The sequence below is a fragment of the Pelodiscus sinensis genome, chromosome 19 (assembly GCF_052426305.1).
Source record: "Pelodiscus sinensis isolate ZL-2025 chromosome 19, ASM5242630v1, whole genome shotgun sequence".
Taxonomy (NCBI): Eukaryota; Metazoa; Chordata; order Testudines; family Trionychidae; genus Pelodiscus; species Pelodiscus sinensis.
Window position 1 is genome coordinate 26036662 of NC_143070.1, and position 17616 is coordinate 26054277.

At 52.6% G+C, this 17616-nt stretch overlaps 3 non-coding genes across 3 annotated transcripts; all 3 read left to right on the forward strand.

The window, feature by feature from the left end:
- The first annotated feature begins 5019 nt into the window (after nt 1-5019).
- Nucleotides 5020-5128, forward strand: TRNAL-CAA (transfer RNA leucine (anticodon CAA)). Its single transcript has 2 exons — nt 5020-5057; nt 5083-5128. It is a non-coding gene; the product is annotated as a tRNA-Leu (tRNA).
- A 3427-nt stretch (nt 5129-8555) lies between these two features.
- TRNAS-CGA (transfer RNA serine (anticodon CGA)) lies at nt 8556-8637 on the forward strand. Its single transcript has one exon. It is a non-coding gene; the product is annotated as a tRNA-Ser (tRNA).
- Nucleotides 8638-11184: 2547 nt separating this feature from the next.
- TRNAL-UAA (transfer RNA leucine (anticodon UAA)) lies at nt 11185-11267 on the forward strand. Its single transcript has one exon. It is a non-coding gene; the product is annotated as a tRNA-Leu (tRNA).
- The last annotated feature ends 6349 nt before the right edge of the window (nt 11268-17616 follow it).

A 17616-nucleotide genomic window follows, 5' to 3' on the forward strand; every position in this document is an offset into this window, starting at 1 on the left:
CGTACCTGTGACAACCCCTGTACTCCTGGGTTCTTCAGCTCCTGGCCTGTGATGGCACCCACCTGGCTGAGCACTTGCCCTAACACTTGTAGAAGGGCCAAGCTGGACAATCCAGTATCTCTCAAGCTTCTGTTGGTAGCTCAGCTGGCAGAGCAGAGGACTGTAGTGTGTGCTTGGAGTTGTAGGTTGTTGGTTCAACTCCAGCTTAAAGAAAAGAGTCTTTCTCCTCCAGCCCAGCTTTAGTGCAAGGTGGCTGCCTTGGGTACATATCATCAGAGCCCTGCACTGCAATTGACAATAGGATTGTGGGTACTAGCTGCCAATCACGTTTCTTGGGCTACACAGGCCTTGAGACCCTGCCAGGGCTTCAGGGAAATGAGGAATGGCTGCACTTTGTAATTGAAAGGTGTTGTCTGCAACCATAAATTAGAACAATTTTAGAGACACTTTTTTCCAGAAGAGACTTTTCCAACATTTGGCCCATCTACACGGACCCAATCTGTAAGGAAAACCTCTTCTTTCAGATGAGCCCTTATTCCTAATAAAACGAGGAATACAGGCCTTCCGAAAGATCATGCCAATTGTCAAAGTCAGACAGGACTCACAGATTTGGCAGACTGCTCTGTTTATTCAGCAAAGCTTTGCAAAAATGTGAGTACCATACAAGGTTCAAACCCCTTGATTTTGTACAGTCAAAAGGCCAAGTTAACAAGATCAAAGGGTGTGGCAAAACTTCACATTATTAGTGTGGTTAAGTATCTTCATTTCAATATCAAACACACAGCAATCTCCTGGCTATATCTCCCTGATTATCTGGAATTGCTTTCTGTTTAACACCTAATGTTCCTTTTCCTGTTAAACTCAGGCCCAAATTGGCTAGCACCTTGATCTGCATACCTACAATCAACATTAACATACTTTTCTTCTTCCTATTCAGAGACAAACAGAATTCCTTCAACTTATTCAATTATTACAGTACAATTCATCTTTCTCTTACAGTATAATTCTTTCTACTTTCACACAACTTTTTTGGAAAGTGATTTGAAAAAGTGGACCTGTTCCCTGGATGTGGCAGAGTTTTTCTGGGCTAAGAGAGTTATCCTGGAAAAACTCTGTACTGTAGACCTAACTAAGGAGGGCACCGTGGCTTAGCTAGCTAGCTAAAGTACCTACTCCTAAAATAGGAGATCCTGGGTTCAACTCCTGGTGGTGCCTTGTTGTAGCCTTTGCTCACATTTTCCTGTGACCTTCTGGGACACAGAAGAGGCCTCCCCTGGCCACCCATGGAACTGCTGGTTCAGGAAAAGGCTGGTTGGAGAGGAACATTAGGAAGAAGGAAACCATAAACCTGGAGTGAGTGCAAAGGCAACTGACAAGGCAGGGCTCTGGCTGCAATTCCTGGGACAGGAGAGCCAGAGCCACAAACCCTTGTGATTCCCTGGGGGTGTCAGCACCACCCAGAGATCCTGCGAATGTAACCTCTGTAGCTCCTGCACCTGCTCCTGTGTTTTATATTGAGGAAAAGCACAAGGCATTGTAAATTAGGACCTAATCAAACCAATCACACTGAGACTGGAGCCTCCAGCATTCCTCTAATCTCATTAACATGGACACAAGACAAGATTCTGTCTCTCACTTACTAAACCTTAGAACAAACATAAGAACGGCTATACTGGGTCAGACCAAAGGTCCTTCTAGCCCAGTATCCTGTCTGCCGACAGTGGCCAGCACCAGGTGCCCCAGAGAGGGTGGACCAGAGACAATGATCAAGCGATTTGTCTCCTGCCATCTCTCTCCAGCCTCTGACAAACAGAGGCCAAGGACACCATTTTATCCCCTGGGTAATAGCCTTTTATGGACCTAACCTCCATGAAATTATCTAGCTTCTCTTTAAACTCTATTATAGTCCTAGCCTTCACCGCCTCCTCTGGCAAGGAGTTCCACAGGTTGACTACACGCTGTGTGAAGAAGAACTTTCTTTTATTAGTTTTAAACCTGCTACCCATTAACTTCATTGGGTGTCCTCTAGTTCTTCTATTTAGGGAACTAATAAATAACTTTTCTTTATAGGCCCTCTCCACACCACTCATGATTTTATAGACCTCTATCATATCCCCCCAAAGAAATAGATATTGAACCAAAGGCCTAAAACTCTATCCCTGCCTTAACAGAAATCCCACATTGCTACATCATTAAACCAGTAATACAAATATAAACAGATATCAAACTCTTACTCCTGCCAGACCCAGGCAGGTGTCAGGGGCTGCAACTCAGGAGCCAGGACACCACAGGGCCAGGCTGGCAGGGGCTGCTCAACAGGCATCAGGGGAATCATGGATCCTGGAGGTGCCCAGGCAGGGAGCAGGGGGCTGCAGATGAGGAGTGAAGGCCCCAGAGGGCTCAGTTGGCAGGGAAGCGAGTCGCACCAGGAGTTTTCCCAACAGGGTTTAGCTGCCCAATTTCCTCCCCACGGTGCCGACCACTTCAGCCACTAGGTCAGCCCAGGAGCTAAGGCACGAAAGGGGGGAGGAAGTGAGTCAAACAGTGCGGGGAGGGAAATGCTTGTCTTGCCTTCCTGAGCAGAGAATGGCTTGTGTGGGGCAGGGCTGCCAAGCACCTGGGAAAGAGAATTAGAGGCCAAGAGAACCGGCTTGTAGCAGCCACAGTAGCTCAGCTCAGTGAGCATTGGACTGGCCATCTAAAGGTCCCAGCTTCAGTCCTGTGTTTTGGCATTTCTCTAGGTGCAGCAGGCTCCTCTCTGTGCCCGTTGAAATGCTGGAGGGCTCTGGAGAAGACATGGCAGTTCCATGGGCAGAGTCCTGAGCTGCTGTCTGGGCAGGGCTCAGTGAGCAGCTGTGGGGCTGGGCTGCAGGGTGGGGAAAGCACTGGGGGCTGGCTGTGGATGGGTCCGTGGTTCACATGGCAGCGGGCCAAGCAGTTAGGCTGGGTTTGTGGATGTTCTTTCCTGCTCCCCTGTCTCTGTTCTCTGACTCGCCCCTTTCCCGTCCCCTGGTCCTGCCCGGCTCTGGCTCCCTCCCAGCCGCCTGGCTGCCTCCCGCATGGGCTGAGCTCAGGGGCCAGGTGGGTGACCTGCTCCACCGACACCTCCCGTCCGTCTGCTCCATCACTCAGTGCATCCCAGGGAGCAGAGCGTGAGTGGCATTCTCAGCCAGCCTATCAGCTTTGTGAGGAGGATCATGGAGGCGGAGCAAAGAGCTCTCTTGTTAGGCCAGCAAGGAAGCAGCCAATGCCCCACCCCCAGGGAGCCAGCTGGAGGGAGCCGCTGCCTCTCTCCTGTGTAGCCGGCACTTTCCTGAGTGCTAATAATCCTTCTGTGAGTAACGCTTCTGTTACTGCCAGGCTGAGTCCCAGCAGCTTTCTACTGGTTTTCGGGGAGACAAAGTAGGAAGCACGAGGGGGCTACTGGAGACATTTAGCCCACTGGCTGGCTGTACCTTTGTGAAAAGAAAAATAGGGATTTTTTGCCAGAAGTGGAGAATGTGGGTATTGATTCTACTACCTCTCGCATGCTAAGCAAGCGCTCTACCACTTGAGCTAATTCCCCTGCTGTAACAGCAAGGCCCCTCTTGGTGACTCTTACTTTCTCCATGGGGACGTCTGTCTTCTAGGTCAGCTAGTCGAGGGAAAGGAAAAGGCTCCAAGGAGGCTCCTCCTCACACTCGTGCTTGTGACCCTCATTCTCTCTCGGGCCTCAAGGGCAGATCTCCACAAGGAGACTCCCTGCAGCAAAGCCATGGGGGGCTCTGACACTCCCTGCAGCAAAGTCTCTGAGGTTTCCTCTGCCCTGCAGCCTGTCCCACCTGGCCATTGTCATGGACTCTCTGTGAGGTCATCACCTCCCAACCTCCTTTAGCCAATAAGCTGAGAGGCTGCAAAAGGCCCTTGTGATGTCACTGCCACACCCACCCCTGCCCTCCAGGGCTAATGTCCTGCCCCAGGCAGCCCCTTTGCATGGCTGAGCTGCTCCCAGGGGATGAAAGTGACACATTTCTTAAAGGGCCTGTTCTATTGGGCACTACCTTTTGGGCTGGGGTGAGGGTTAAAGCAGGAAGTTGGGGGAGGGGTTGTGATAGGACAGTACCTGTGAGAAATTACAGTGTGGAGTGGAGTGTGGGAGGCTCAAGGCAGGGATTTGGGGATTGTGTGTTGGGGGTGGGGCTCAGGACAGGGGTGAGGATGTGGGAGGATATGGGAGTCAGGGCACAGGATTAGGGATGTGGGGGGGCTTGGGGCTGGGACTGTGTGTGTGTGTGTGTTGAGGGGATCAATGGAACTAGATTCCCAGCTCCCTCTGCTCTGGGCTCCCTGAGGCCCTTTAACACAGAAGAGCTTTCTCTGCAGCGCGCTGAGGAGAGAAACCCCTGAGCCAGTGATGCCGCTTTGCCCACGTTGGCGGGGAGAGAAAGCAGGCCAGGTGCCCAGTACCCCAGACAGATGTGCACATCTGCACGAAAGCAGCAGCTGTTGTGGGGCTCTAGAAATCTCCCCCTAGATCTAATTCCCCTCGTGCCAGGCACCAGTCAAAGCCAGGGCTCCAGGGTCTCAAGCAGAACCTGGTGGGGGGGCGGATACGTGTCTATTTGAGGCAGGTTCCTCATTCCCACGTCCCAGACACATAATGTGGCACAAAGACCAACGGTCCCTGCACAAAGTGTGTCACAGGGATAAGCATTAGCCCCAGGAACAAACATCGCCCTGCAGAAGAGACACCCCTGGTCTGGAGCCAACAAGCCCAGGAGACACCCAGCTCAGGATCCCCAGGCGCACTGACACATACTCCCTGGCCCAGGAGAATCCCAAGCCTCAGTTCTGCCGGCCAGAGTTTTCTCCTCTTCTGTTTCTTGTCAGCTCCCTGCAAAACACCCCACAAGGGTGAGTGGGGATAAACCCAGCTGGGCTGTAGAGCGGCTGTTAGATGGGGAAAGAGAGGTGCTCCTGCCGCCTCCCCGAGCAACTCACACATGTAAGAAAACTGCCATTAGAAGTCTCTTCATAGGTGTCAGGGTGGCCGAGTGGTCTAAGGCGCCAGACTCAAGGACCTGTCTTTCCCTTAGTTGGGTGTTCTGGTCTCCAAACGGAGATGTGGGTTCAAATCCCACTCCTGACACATCCTCTTTTCTTAAATCATCTCTTTTATGTCTAGAGAGGTGACCTCATTTCCCCATTTCTCCTGACATTGTAGGAAGTGAGAAGCACCTGATGCCCACAGACTCTCACTCTCCATGGCTGCAGGAGCTGTAGAGGTTGCACCCTCAGGCTCTTTGAGCACGGACACCCCCAGGGAATCACAAGGGCGTGTGGCGCTGGCTCTCCTGTCCCAGCAATTGCAGTGAGAGCCCTGCCTTGCCAGTGCCAGTCACAGCAGCCTCTGCACCTGCTCCAGGCTTGTGGTTTCCTTCTGCCCAACACTCCTCCACAATCAGCCTTTTCCTGAACCAGCAGTTCCATGGGTGGCCAGGGGAGACCTCTCCTGTGTCCCAGAAGCTGCCAGGCTCTGACTCTTGCCCCCTTGGTGCCCCTCTCTAAATGCTCTTTTAAATTGACTTTATGGTCCTGCTCAGGGAGTTTTTCTCCTCAGCAGCGCACAAGAGAGAAGCTGTCGCCTGCCCCCTCAGCCTGACTCCCTACTTGGCCCCATTCCTGTCTCCTTTCCCGGGCTGACCCAGTGGCTGAAAGGGGCTGCGGCTGCTGCCGACAGGGAAAAAGCTGGGAGGCAAGGTGCTGGCAGGAAGAGATTCCAGCTGCCTCTTTGCCCTGGGTCTCAGTGCGCCATGCCGGCCACCAGCCACCTTGACCAAACCTCAAACCAGCTGGACAAGCCAGCCCACATCACAGTGAGTCGCTAGTGACCCTGTCAGAGAAGAGCCATTGGCAGCTGCAGAGACAGCCCTTCAGCTGCTGGACACGCCTTTCTGAAAGGGCCATTTGTGAACCGTGTTTCGTTTGGCTGGCTAGCTCAGTTGTTCAGTGCATAGAGCTAGTAATGTCAAGGTCATGGGTTCAAGCCCTGTGCTAGGCACAGATATGTTTGCTGTGGTGACTGTTCTAACCCCCCTTCCCTCTCTTAGCTGCCTGCTATAGACAGGGAAGCAGAAACAAGCCAGAAAATGGTAGGAGGAGGTTCCAGCCTGCACAGACCCGGTGGCTAAAAGGCCTTTGACCTGGCCGGCTTTCCCCAATAGCAGGGAAAACTCTTCTCTTCCCGCTATTGTGGGGCTACTCATGGGCCTGCTGGCTCAGCTGTTTAGAGCTTAATGCTAATAATGCCCAGGTCACTGGTACAAGCCTCATGCAGACCCCACAACACTGAAATTAGTTTTGTTTGAGCTGCTTCCCATGAAAAGCGGTGAGAGGGAGCCCTTGGCTGTGGGACTCACTTGTGCCTGTTGTTCAGGATTAAATAAGATCTCCCCCAGGAGGTTGCCTGTTCTCTTTCCACCTTGCATTGGCTGGGAATCAAATCAAGCAAGGGGCAGCAAACACCAGGCACTGTCATGGTCTGGGCCACAGATAAAGACCCTCTTGGAGCTGTGGTCCCAGGAGGAGTCTCTGCAGGCCCTGCAGTCCATGTGGAGGAATGTGGACATTTATGGCTGAATGGCCAATTGTCTAGCAAAGAAAGGCCACCTCCGTCCTACCCCCACAGCCTAGACCAAGTCAGAGCCAAGGTCAAGGAATTGCAGCAGGGGTATGTGAGGGAGGAACCGCATTACTGTGCATGCTCTGGGAGAGGATGAAAAACAGAGAGAGGCAGCTGACAGCTGCAGAACCCATTTGCGCCTGTTTTTTCAGGGTGCTCCATCTTTACATTGCATTGGCTGGGAATCAAGCCCAAATCAACTGCTTGGAAGGCAGCTATGCTCACTACTATACCACCAATACCTGCCTGCAAAGCTGCTGGGAAAATTAGTGAGGGAAGCCCATGTCTGCCATGAGGCTGGCCAGAGGCGAGAGGGTGCCTGTGTGGTTTGGGTAAAGCAGAACTTCTTGGCCATTAAGCAAAGACCAGAAGTGGTGACGCTGGGGCAGTGGCTGCCCTGCACTCTCCGTGGTGTGAGGAGCTGGGCAGGAGAGGAATCCCAGAGGTTGTTGGGTGGGAGAGTAGAGTTTATTGGACTTTGGGCTAAGCTCTAGAGCAGCCAAAGGAGAGATGGGGAAGTGACTTCTGGAGACTCTGTGTGGCCTGGCAATCAGGACCAAGAGCCATCCTTGTGTTTGTTGCTGTAAAATGTTGTTTCTGGGTCGTTTGGCTAAGCTCGAGCGCTTCTGCCTTCCAGAGAGCCATGTCACAGGCACAAGCCCCCAGAGACTCCTTCAAGGACACATCACAGGACCAAGCAAGGGGCAGCAAACGCCAGGCACTGTCAGTGTCTAGGCCAGAGATAAAGACCCTCTTGGAGCTGTGATCCCAGGAGGAGTCCCTGCAGTCCCTGCAGTCCAGGTGGAGGAATGCAGACATTTATGGCTGAATGGCTGATGGCCTTGCAAAGAAAGGCCACCTCCCCACTCCTGCATCCTAGACCAAGTCAGAGCCAAGGTTAAGGAATTGTGGGGGGGTATGTCAGGGCCCCTGAGCGCAGCTCCTGCTCTCGGGAAGCACCACAGCACTGTGCATACTGTGAGGAACTGGACCGAATCCCGGGGTGTGGGGAGCCCCTGTCTCCAGGGATAGTTGTGGAGTCTGGGATGGAGACACCTGGGCAGCAGCGGCGGCAGCTTCAGGATGACAACACTGATGACCTGCAGCTCCAGGAGACGCAGGAGGACTCCCAAACGTCTTCAGGCAGCGGGGAGGGAACATCAGGTGAGTGCTGGGAGGTTGCAACACCCAGGACATGTCGACACTTGCAGTCTCCTTCAGGAGAGGGATGCAAATGGAGACATTCAAAATTGTAAATGAAATTGGGATTTAAATATCCCGCGTTACATTTGCATAATCGCGTCCGGGCGCTGTTTCAAAATACTTTATTATGAAATAAAAAACACTGTTTAGATGCAGTTATTTGGGGAGAAAACCCTTCTTCCGAAATAACCCTTAAACACTCCCCTCTGGTCTGGACCTAACAGCAGTGTCAGCGTTTGCTAGTCGGGGCTCTGGACAGCACCTGCACAGAGGGAGATGGCAACTGCGGGACGCCCTGGCCAACTGTCCCAATGTCTCACAGCAGAAAAGAAAACAAAAGAGGCCAATGCAAACAGCCCCTGGCAGTGAGGGAGTCAGCACATCGGTGGGTGGGGCAGGACGCTGGGGGCAGAGCTGGGCTCTAACTCGCTGGGTGACCTTGGCCCATTCAGTGAACCTCTTCCTGTCTCCATGGCCCTGTCTGTACAGCAGGGACAGCAACACTCACAGGCCCCACAGGAGGGGGCTGGTTTGATGCTTCACCCCACGGCCCAGCAATGAGCCCCCCAAGCTCCCTCTGTGCTCGGGGAGCCAGGTTTGCTGTGTGAATTCGGTGGGGGAGGTGATGTCAGGTCTGGGCACTGGGATTAGTTACCAGTTTCCCTGGCCCTGGGGCAGTACTGACTTCATAGCTGTGATGGCCGAGTGGTTAAGGCGTTGGACTCGAAATCCAATAGGGTTTCCCTGTGCAGGTTCAAATCCTGCTCACAGCAAGGTCTGTGTTTTGACCACACCCCTGACCAAGCAACAAACTGCACAACCCCTGAGCCACTCTCCCTGCCCCCAGTCAATCCCTTTCTGCACCTTTCCGAGAGAGACACCGGGCATGATGCCGCATTGTGGGTCCCTGAGCTCTAGGGAAACTCTCAGCTCCTGCAGCCTCTGCCCCTTGCCCAGCACCCCATGGCTCAGCCCTACCCCTGGGGGCTGCCCTGCTCTAGTGTGTGATAGGAGTTGAGAGGATGGAGCGTCTGGGCCTGCCCCCAAAGGTCCATCCATGAAGGGCAGAAATGCTGGGGATATGAAGTGGGTCACTCCTCCTGAGGTGCACAGCGCCTCCCCTCCTCCCCTGTGTTGGGAGCAAAGGGTCTAGAGAAGTATTGGGGAGGGAAAAGGGGGGGGGGTCTTGTTCCCTGCTCTTGCTCTGCCTTGGGCAAAGAATTAGTAACAGAATATTTGTCCAACTTTATGTACAGAAAAAAACTGACAAGCATGCTTCTATCCCATGTTTCTGTGGGGTAGTGGTTATCATGTTTGCTTAATATGCAAAAGCCTCCAGGTTCAAAGCCAAGCAGAAACAGGGGTGAGGGGGTTCTGCTCTTATTGTGGCTCCCCAGGTAAACACAGCTCCTGCTGCTTGGGAAAAGCCCAACTCCCAGGCTGAGTAAACCAAGGAACAGCAGGAGCCCTGCCCTAGAAAGGGGCCAGTGTGTGTGAGTGCATGGCCCAGACAGACAGCCCCAGGCTGGGAGGACAGAGCTGCCTGACATCTCTAGTGCTCCTCAGGACCACAGGGGCACATGGGTGTTAACAACATGCTCATGTGGTGCCATGTTCCAGCCAGGCCAACAGGAAGTGTTTCTTGTGGCATAACCCTGTGGCTTCCAAAGTTGAGTAGCTCTGCGTTAAGGGTTCTTATTAATGTCAAGAACCTCAAGCAATGTAAAGCCAGAGTATGATGGACCTGGAAACGAAAATATCACTAGTAGAACTTTTTCCAAGGGGGCACTTGGAGTTGAACCAAGGACCACTTGATCTGCTGTCAAATGCTCTATCACTGAGATACACCCTCATGAAAGTAGACACCTGCAGTCAGTGTTGGGAACTGGGCAGGGAACAAGAGGCTTTTTTGTAACATACCTCTCAGGTGGAAGGTTCCCTCACGGACCCCAGATTGTGACTGGTCCTAACAAGGGATTTGCCTTGAAAGCAGCAGAGCTGGGGCAGGACAGAGACTCCTGAGTGATGAAGGGGCTGGAGGGAAGCCAGGAGAAGAGGCCAGCCTGAGAGCTGAGAGGCCCAGGTGCCCCTGTGGGCTGTCAGCTGTAGGTGCCATGGTGCAAGGGGCAGCACTCGGGACTCTGAATCCTCCAAGATGAATTCAAGTCTCAGTGGGACTGGCTGGGCTGGTTACTGCAAGGTCCTCACGCTTCAGGTGCTTTGGCTTCCTTGTCTTTAGGGACAATGGAGACAATTTTGTTCCTCCCGCTGGGTGTCTGAGGCCACTGGAGCTTGGTCTCCAGACTGAGCAGGTGGGAGGGAGGGGTCTGATGCTGTCACAGCTGCAAGGCAGGTCACCCACCTGGCCCCTGAGCTCAGCCCATGTGGGCGACAGCCAGATAGTGTGAGTGGAACAGAGGGTCGTGGGGGGAGGGGAATTCATATTTTTTAGGAAGGGTCCTGAGTCCTGGCTCCCAGCTACACGCCTTGGAACAAAGACCAACGGCCCCTGCACAAAGTGCATTGTGGGAATAAGAGTTGGGGCAGCAGGAAAGGAGACAACCCCTCAGCACCAGCAAGTAATGAAAGAAGATGGGAGTGAATCCTGCTACCTCTCACTTGCTACCTCTCACTGCAGCACTTTTCCAATGCAGCTAATTCTGCCCCACCTGCAACCTCTCTCCAGTGCTCTTGCCACTGCCTAGCCCAGGAGGGCTGGTGTCCAGCACTCTTTGCCCCAGCGTGGCTGGCTTTTGGGGACAGCAACTAGGAATTTGTGGGGCTACTGCAGCCACTTAGCCCCCTGGCTGGCTCTGCCAGTAAAAAGACAAACAAGGATTTCTCCCAGCATTGATCCCTCTACCTTTCACATACTAACTGAACACATTGCCATTTGAGCTAATACCCCTGTGGGGCTGCGTTTAGACTGGTCAGTTTTTCCAGAAAATCAGCCGCTTTTCCAGAAAAACTTGCCAGCTGTCTACACTGGCCGCTTGAATTTCCGCAAAAGCACTGACTTCCTACTGTAAGAAATCAGTGCTTCTTGCGGAAATACTATGCTGCTCCCATTCGGGCAAAAGTCCCTTTTGTGCAAAAGGGCCAGTGTAAACAGCTCAGATTTGCAAAAATGGCGATCGGGGCTTTTTTGCGGAAAAGTGCGTCTAGATTGGGACGGACGCTTTTCTGCAAAAAGTGCTTTTGTGGCAAGTGTCCATGCCAATCTAGATGCTCTGTTCCGAAAATGCTTTTAACGGAGTGTGAGAGTGAGTCCCTGGTCTGTTTGGAGAGAGAACTTTCACCCTTCCAGCAATCTAAGTACCACCAGGATGGCCGAGTGATTAAGGTGTTGGACTTAAGCTCCAATAGATGTTTGTCTGTGTGGGTTCAAACCCCACTCCTGGTAGCTTCTTATTTTGGAGAGACCTCAATCTGGATGGTGCTTTGTCCTGCTGTGAGGCAGGGGACTGGACTTCAACTCTGAAGGTCCCTTTGGCTGTGTCTGCACTGGCGGTATCTTGCGCAAGGGTTCTTATGCAAGAACACGTCCACCCTGCCATGTGCAAGATGTGTTTTTGGGCAACAGCATCAATGGCAGTGTGGACGCTCTCTTGTGCAAGAAAGCTCTGATGGCCATTTTAGCCATAGGGCTTTCTTGCACAAGAAACATCTGTCCCATGTCCACACGGCCCTCTTGTGCAAGAGCTCTTGAGCAAGAGGACTCACACCTGTTAGAAAAGAGCGTAGCTCTTATGCAAGAAGCCCTCTCTTACCACACTTTACTGTAAAATGTCTTGGCTACGTCTAGACTACATCCCTTTTTCAGAAAAGGGATGTAAATTAGATGTATCGCAATTGCTAATGAAGCGGGGATTTAAATCTCCTGCGCTTCATTAGCATAAAAATGGCTGCCACTCTTTTTGTCAGAGAAAAGCGCCAGTCTAGACGCTGATCTTTCGAAAAATAAAGCCTTTCCCAAAAGTGCAACCTCTGCAGCTCCTGCAACCGTGGAGAGTGACTCTCGTCCCCCCTCCCTTGGGATGGGCAATGGCAACAGGTGGAGGAGCTGGGAGAGAAGTCCCAGAGAGCAGCCCCATGACTAAACTGGCCAAGCAGCTGCTGGGTATCGAGGAGGTGAGGGAGGCAGCCCCCAGTGGTGCCTGGCCAATGTGTCTGCTATTCCTGCCATCCCTCCCTACGTAGCTGGAGTTGGCCATGTCCCCACAGCAGGAAGCCGAAGGGGGCAAAGAGCAGAAGTGCTGGAAGCTGGTGGGGGTGGCCTCTGGGTTTGATTTAGTGAGTCTTAGTTGGACTTGCTAAATCAAACGCTGTAAGATCGATTGTGGCCATTCCTCCCCAGCTGGACGTGGTCCTTGTTCTTCTGCAGGACACAGCCAAAGGAGAGTAAGGACGAGCCAATGGGCATCCAGATCAGATCATACCCTTGTTGAATGGATGGAAACAGAAACCAGATACACACACAGAGCCGGTTTGAATTGGTTCCAGCTGTGGGACGGGTTTGTCTGGTTTATGTGCATTGGCACTAGAGCATGTTAGGGGTTTGTGGTCATTTGAAGAATCCCTGTTCAATAGAAATCCAAAGTGTGAAACACCTGGAGACGTAAAAGTTTCATTTCAATTGATGAGCTTTTTAAGGGGGCACTTGTTACACCCCCATAGCAACCATGTGTTTGCATCCAGTGTTGGGAACGGAGCAGGAAACGAGGCTTTTGTGTGACACATCTCAGGTGGGAGGGACCCTCACTGACCCCAGAGTGTGACTGGTTTTAACAAGGACTTTGCCCTGAAAGCAGCAGAGCTGGGGCAGGACAGAGAGTCCTGGGAGATGAAGCAGCTGGAGGGAGCTGAGAGTCAGAGGTGCCCACTGCCCTTTCACACCACAGGTCCTATGGCGTAAGGGGCAGCACTCAGGACTCTGAATCCTGCAATCTGAGTTCAAATCTCAGTGGGATCTGCTGGGGCTCAGCTGGTTGTTACAAGGTCCTGGTGCTTCTGCTTCCATGCACTGAGGTTCAAGAAAGAGAGTTTTGTTCCTCTTGCTGGGTGTCTGAGGCCCCTGGAGCTCCATCTCCAGACTGAGCAGGTGGGCAGGAAGGGCCTGATGCCATCACAGCTGCAGGGCAAGTCACCCACCTGGCCCCTGAGCACAGCCTGTGCTGGAGGCAGCCAGACAGTGTGAGCGGGTCAGATTGGGGGAAGGGTCCTGAGTCCTCGCTCCCAGCAATGCACCTTGGCACAAAGACCAAAGGCCCCTGCACAAAGTGCATTGAGGGAATAAGAGTTGGGACAGCAGGAAAGGGGCCAGCCCCTCAGTACCAGGGCGCAGGCAGGAGAAGATGGGAGTGAATCCTGCTACCTCTGCCATGGCTTAGCCCGGGAGGGCTGGGGTCTAGCAATTTTTCACCCCAGCTTTGTGGGAAGCCAAGTAGGAAGGGGCCATTGCAGGTGCACAACCCCCTGGCCTGCTGTGTCTGTGGGAAGGGTTCAAGCCCCTTGCTAGGTGAAGCCCTTCTTAAACTCACATTCTCAGTTTGCAAACAATTCACTCTCAGCTTTCACCAGGGTTTTAGAAAGAAAAAGTCTAGTCCTGGGTTCCAGCTTTAGTAGAACCAGAGAGAGAACCAACTGCAATTTCCATCTTCTGAGGAGAAGGGAAGAGGATTTTCTTCTCCTCAGTTCTAGCCACATTAGCCCAGGGAGGAGAAAAAATAACCCTCCGCCCGCTGATTGTCCCCTGTCAGCTTCTGTAGCTTCACCTCCTGCCACAGCAGCTCCAGCTTTGAGCTACAAATCTCAAGGGGCTGGTGAGGAAATGAGGAGCTGGCAGCTCGGGTGAGTCACTTCCATGAGAACAAGAGGTGGAGTGTTCACAAGGTGCAGAGCAGGGTGCTAGAATGTTTTGAAATTTGCGTAGCTTTTTGCAGAAGAACAGTGCAGTGTAGACATAGACTGAGTGTTGCTCAGCACTAGTAGGAGACAGGGAGGGAGAGAACGATCTAATGGCACCTGCAGCCTTTCAGAACGACCCCCAAACCCAACCCCAAGAACCATCCCTTCCTTCCACCCTCACTGGGGTCTGCTGGGAACTGTCTGGACTCAAACCTACCCTGGTTTCACCCTAAGGATTCCCTGGTCTGTAAAAGCTGTGTCCTGGAAGTGAGAAAGCAGCTAAAGTGACACTGGTGGGACATGAACCCACAACTTTTGAATGGTTAGCTGAGCTCACATGAATTGCTGCAACTTACAAGTCCAACATGCTTTCCATTGCACCAGAGAGCCAGGTATCACCAGGGTCTGCTTTGCAGCATGGCAATTGCTGGGGGAAAAGAAAGGGGAGCCAGGTCTGTCTCTTTTGGGAGAGCAGGTAGGAAGAGGAAGGGGGCCACTGAGCCCCTGACAGTGAAAATAAGAGATGAGAACAAAGCTATAGCTGGAGAATGTGGGCAGTGATCCCACCACCTCTCACATGCTAAGCAAGTGCTCTACCACTTGAGCTAATTACCCTGCCTATGAAAGACTCTGCTGCCTCACCTACCTTGTTCCAGAGCCCGTAACGTCCCTGCAGGAAAAAAACTTCAGGACCAGACTTGAGAGAGAAACTGCTGAGCTACAGTTCATCTTCAAGTTTGACACAATCAACTCTGGATTAAACAAAGACTGTGAATGGCTCGCTAACTAGAAAAGCAGCTTCTGCTCTCTTGGAATTCACATCTCCAGATCAGCTACTAGAAGTGGGCCTCATCCTCCCTGATTGGATCCACCTCGTCATCTCCAGCCCGATTCTGGCCTGCATATTTATACCTGCCTCTGGATATTTCCACTACATGCATCTGACGAAGTGGGTCTTTGCCCACGAAAGCTTATGCTCCTACACTTCAGTTAGTCTATAAGGTGCCACAGGACTCCTCGCCGCTATAATGTCCCTGCGGCTGCCTAAGGCTTCTTTCTGAAAGGGCCATTGTGAGACTGATACCTGTGGGCCGGCAAGGTTGGAGGTTTAAGACGTGATGCTCATATCACATAGACACATCTTAAGAGCAAGACCCTTATTTCAAACCATAACGGGCTCGCTATTCCGACGTCCCTGCAAACCTCATGGCGCGAGGAGTGAGGAGTGAGGGATCGGAATTGTGATTTATTTGGAACTAAGTGCTGTGTAGCCAGCGCCAAAATACGAAATACGCTATTTCAAAATTGACTTGAAATAAGCTACCCAATTGCATCGCTTATTCTGAGCTATGGGATGCACCCTAGTGAGTTAGAACCCAGCTCTGCCCCCAGCTTCCTGCCCACCCACAATGAGCTGAGGTGCTGCAAAAGTAACTTGGGAGGGGGATTTTTCCCATCAGCGGAGAACATGGGCATCAATCCCACCCCCTCTCACATACTAAGTGAGCGCTCTACCACTTGAGCTAATTCCCCTGCTGCAGCAACAAAGCCCCTCTTGGAGGCTCTTCCCTTCTCCACAGGAACGTCTGTCTTCTAGGTCAGTTAGTCGAGGGAAAGGAGAAGGCTCCAAGGAGGCTCCTCCTCACACTCCTGCTTGTGACCCTCATTCTCTCTCTGGCCTCAAGGGCAGATCTCCAGAAGGAGACTCCCTGCAGCAAAGCCATGGGGGGCTCTGAGACTCCTGCAGCAAAGTCTCTGAGGTTTCCGCTGCCCTGCAGCCTGTCCCACCTGGCCATTGTCATGGACTCTCTGTGAGGTCATCACCTCCCAGCCTCCTTTAGCCAATAAGCTGAGGGGCTGCGAAAGGCCCTTGTGATGTCACTGCCACACCCACCCCTGCCCTCCAGGGCTAATGTCCTGCCCCAGGCAGCCCCTTTGCCTGGCTGAGCTGCTCCCAGGGGTGAAAGTGACACATTTCTTACAGGGACTGTTCTATTGGGCACCACCCGTTGGGCTGGGGGAGGCTTAAGGCAGGAAGTTGGGGGAGGGGTTGTGATAGGACAGTATCTGTAAGAAATTACAGTGTGGGAGGCTCAAGGCAGGGATTTGGGGATTGTATGTTTGGGGTGGGGCTCAGGACAGGGGTGAGGATTTGGAAGGATACAGAAGTCAGGGCACAGGATTAGGGATGTGGGGGAGCTTGGGGCTGGGATTGTGTGTGTGTGTTGAGTGGATCAATGGGACTAGATTCCCAGCTCCCTCTGCTCTGGGCTCCCTGAGGCCCTTTAACACACAAGGGCTTTCTCTGCAGTGCACCAGTCAAAGCCAGGGCTCCGGGGTCTCAAGCAGAGCACTGCGGGGGGCGGATACGTGTCTATTTGAGGCAGGTTCCTCACTCCCACGACCCAGACACGTACTGTGGCACAAAGACCAACGGTCCCTGCACAAAGTGTGTCCCAGGGATAAGCGTTAGCCCCGGGAACAAGCATCGCCCTGCAGAAGAGACACCCCTGGTATGGAGCCAACAAGCCCAGGAGCCGCACAACTCAGGATCCCCAAGGGAAGTGACACAGACTCAGACTAGGTAGTCTAGACACACCCTAAGGATTGCCTGTTCTGTAAAAGCTGTGCCCTGGAAAGGAGAAAGCAGCTCAAGTGACACTCGTGGGACTTGAACCCACAAACTTTGAATGTCTAGCTGGGCTCACATGAATCACTGCAGCTTAAAATAGTGATAGAAAAGTAGCCATGTTAGTCTAGGGTAGCTGAAACAAAATACAGAAAAAAAAAAACAGTTTCTGCACTGCCATGTGCTGTTGCACAAGAGAAGTGCTTTTCTGCAAGAGCGCACATGGTAGTATGGACGCTCTCCTGCGCAGGAAAGCTCTGACGGGCATTTTAGATACATGGCTTTCTTGAGCAAGAAACCGCTGTTGCCCATCCACACTGCCTCCTTGTGGACGAGTTCTTGCACAAGAGGGCTTATTCCTCACAGGGAGAGGAATAATTCTTGCGCAAGAAGCCCTGTTGTCCGATGCTGCACTATAAATTTACTTGCGCAAGAACGTGCCTTCAGTGTAGACGCTCTGCAAGTTTTTACACAAGAGCAGTTGCTCTTACACAAAAAGCCTGCAGTGTAGACGTAGCCCTGCAGTGTAGACACAGCCTGAGAGAGACAAGGAAAGGAAGTGGCTGGAGCCTCCCCCCCAGCAGGCTGGCCCTCAACAGGACGGGCACGTCTACACATCACCCTCACCTCGAAGTGAGCTGTGCAGTGTGAGCGGCTGCCCGGGACCCCAGGGGAAGGTCTGTGGGGAGTTTCCAAGGCAACAACAACTACAAAGTTTCATAATCTACACTCATGTGACTGTGATTTATTCCTCCACTAGCAAGTGTCTCTGGAGGGATGAGAAACGCAGGGCCCAGGTGCAGGGAGCCTGGTCACATTCTCCTGCCTGAGTCTCAGTCCTGGCTGAAGCCTGGCTACAGAGAGAAGAGGCCAATGCAAACAGCCCCATGGCAGCGAGGGAGTCAGTACGTGGGTGGGTGAAGCAGGGAGCTAGGGGCAGAGTTCAGCTCTAACTCACTAGGGGTGCGTCCCATAGTTCAAAATAATCGATGCGCCTATTTTGAAATAGCTTATTTTGCAATTTGGCGCTGGCTACACAGCACTTACTTCGAAATAAATCGCTGTTCCCAAACCCCTCCCTCCTCCTGCCATGCAGGGATGTCGGAATAGCGAGTCCGTTATAGCTTGAAACAAGGGGCTTGCTCTTAAGATGCATCTGTGTGATATGAGCACCGCGTCCTAGAGCTCCGAGCTAGCCGGCCCCCGGGTGTCAGTC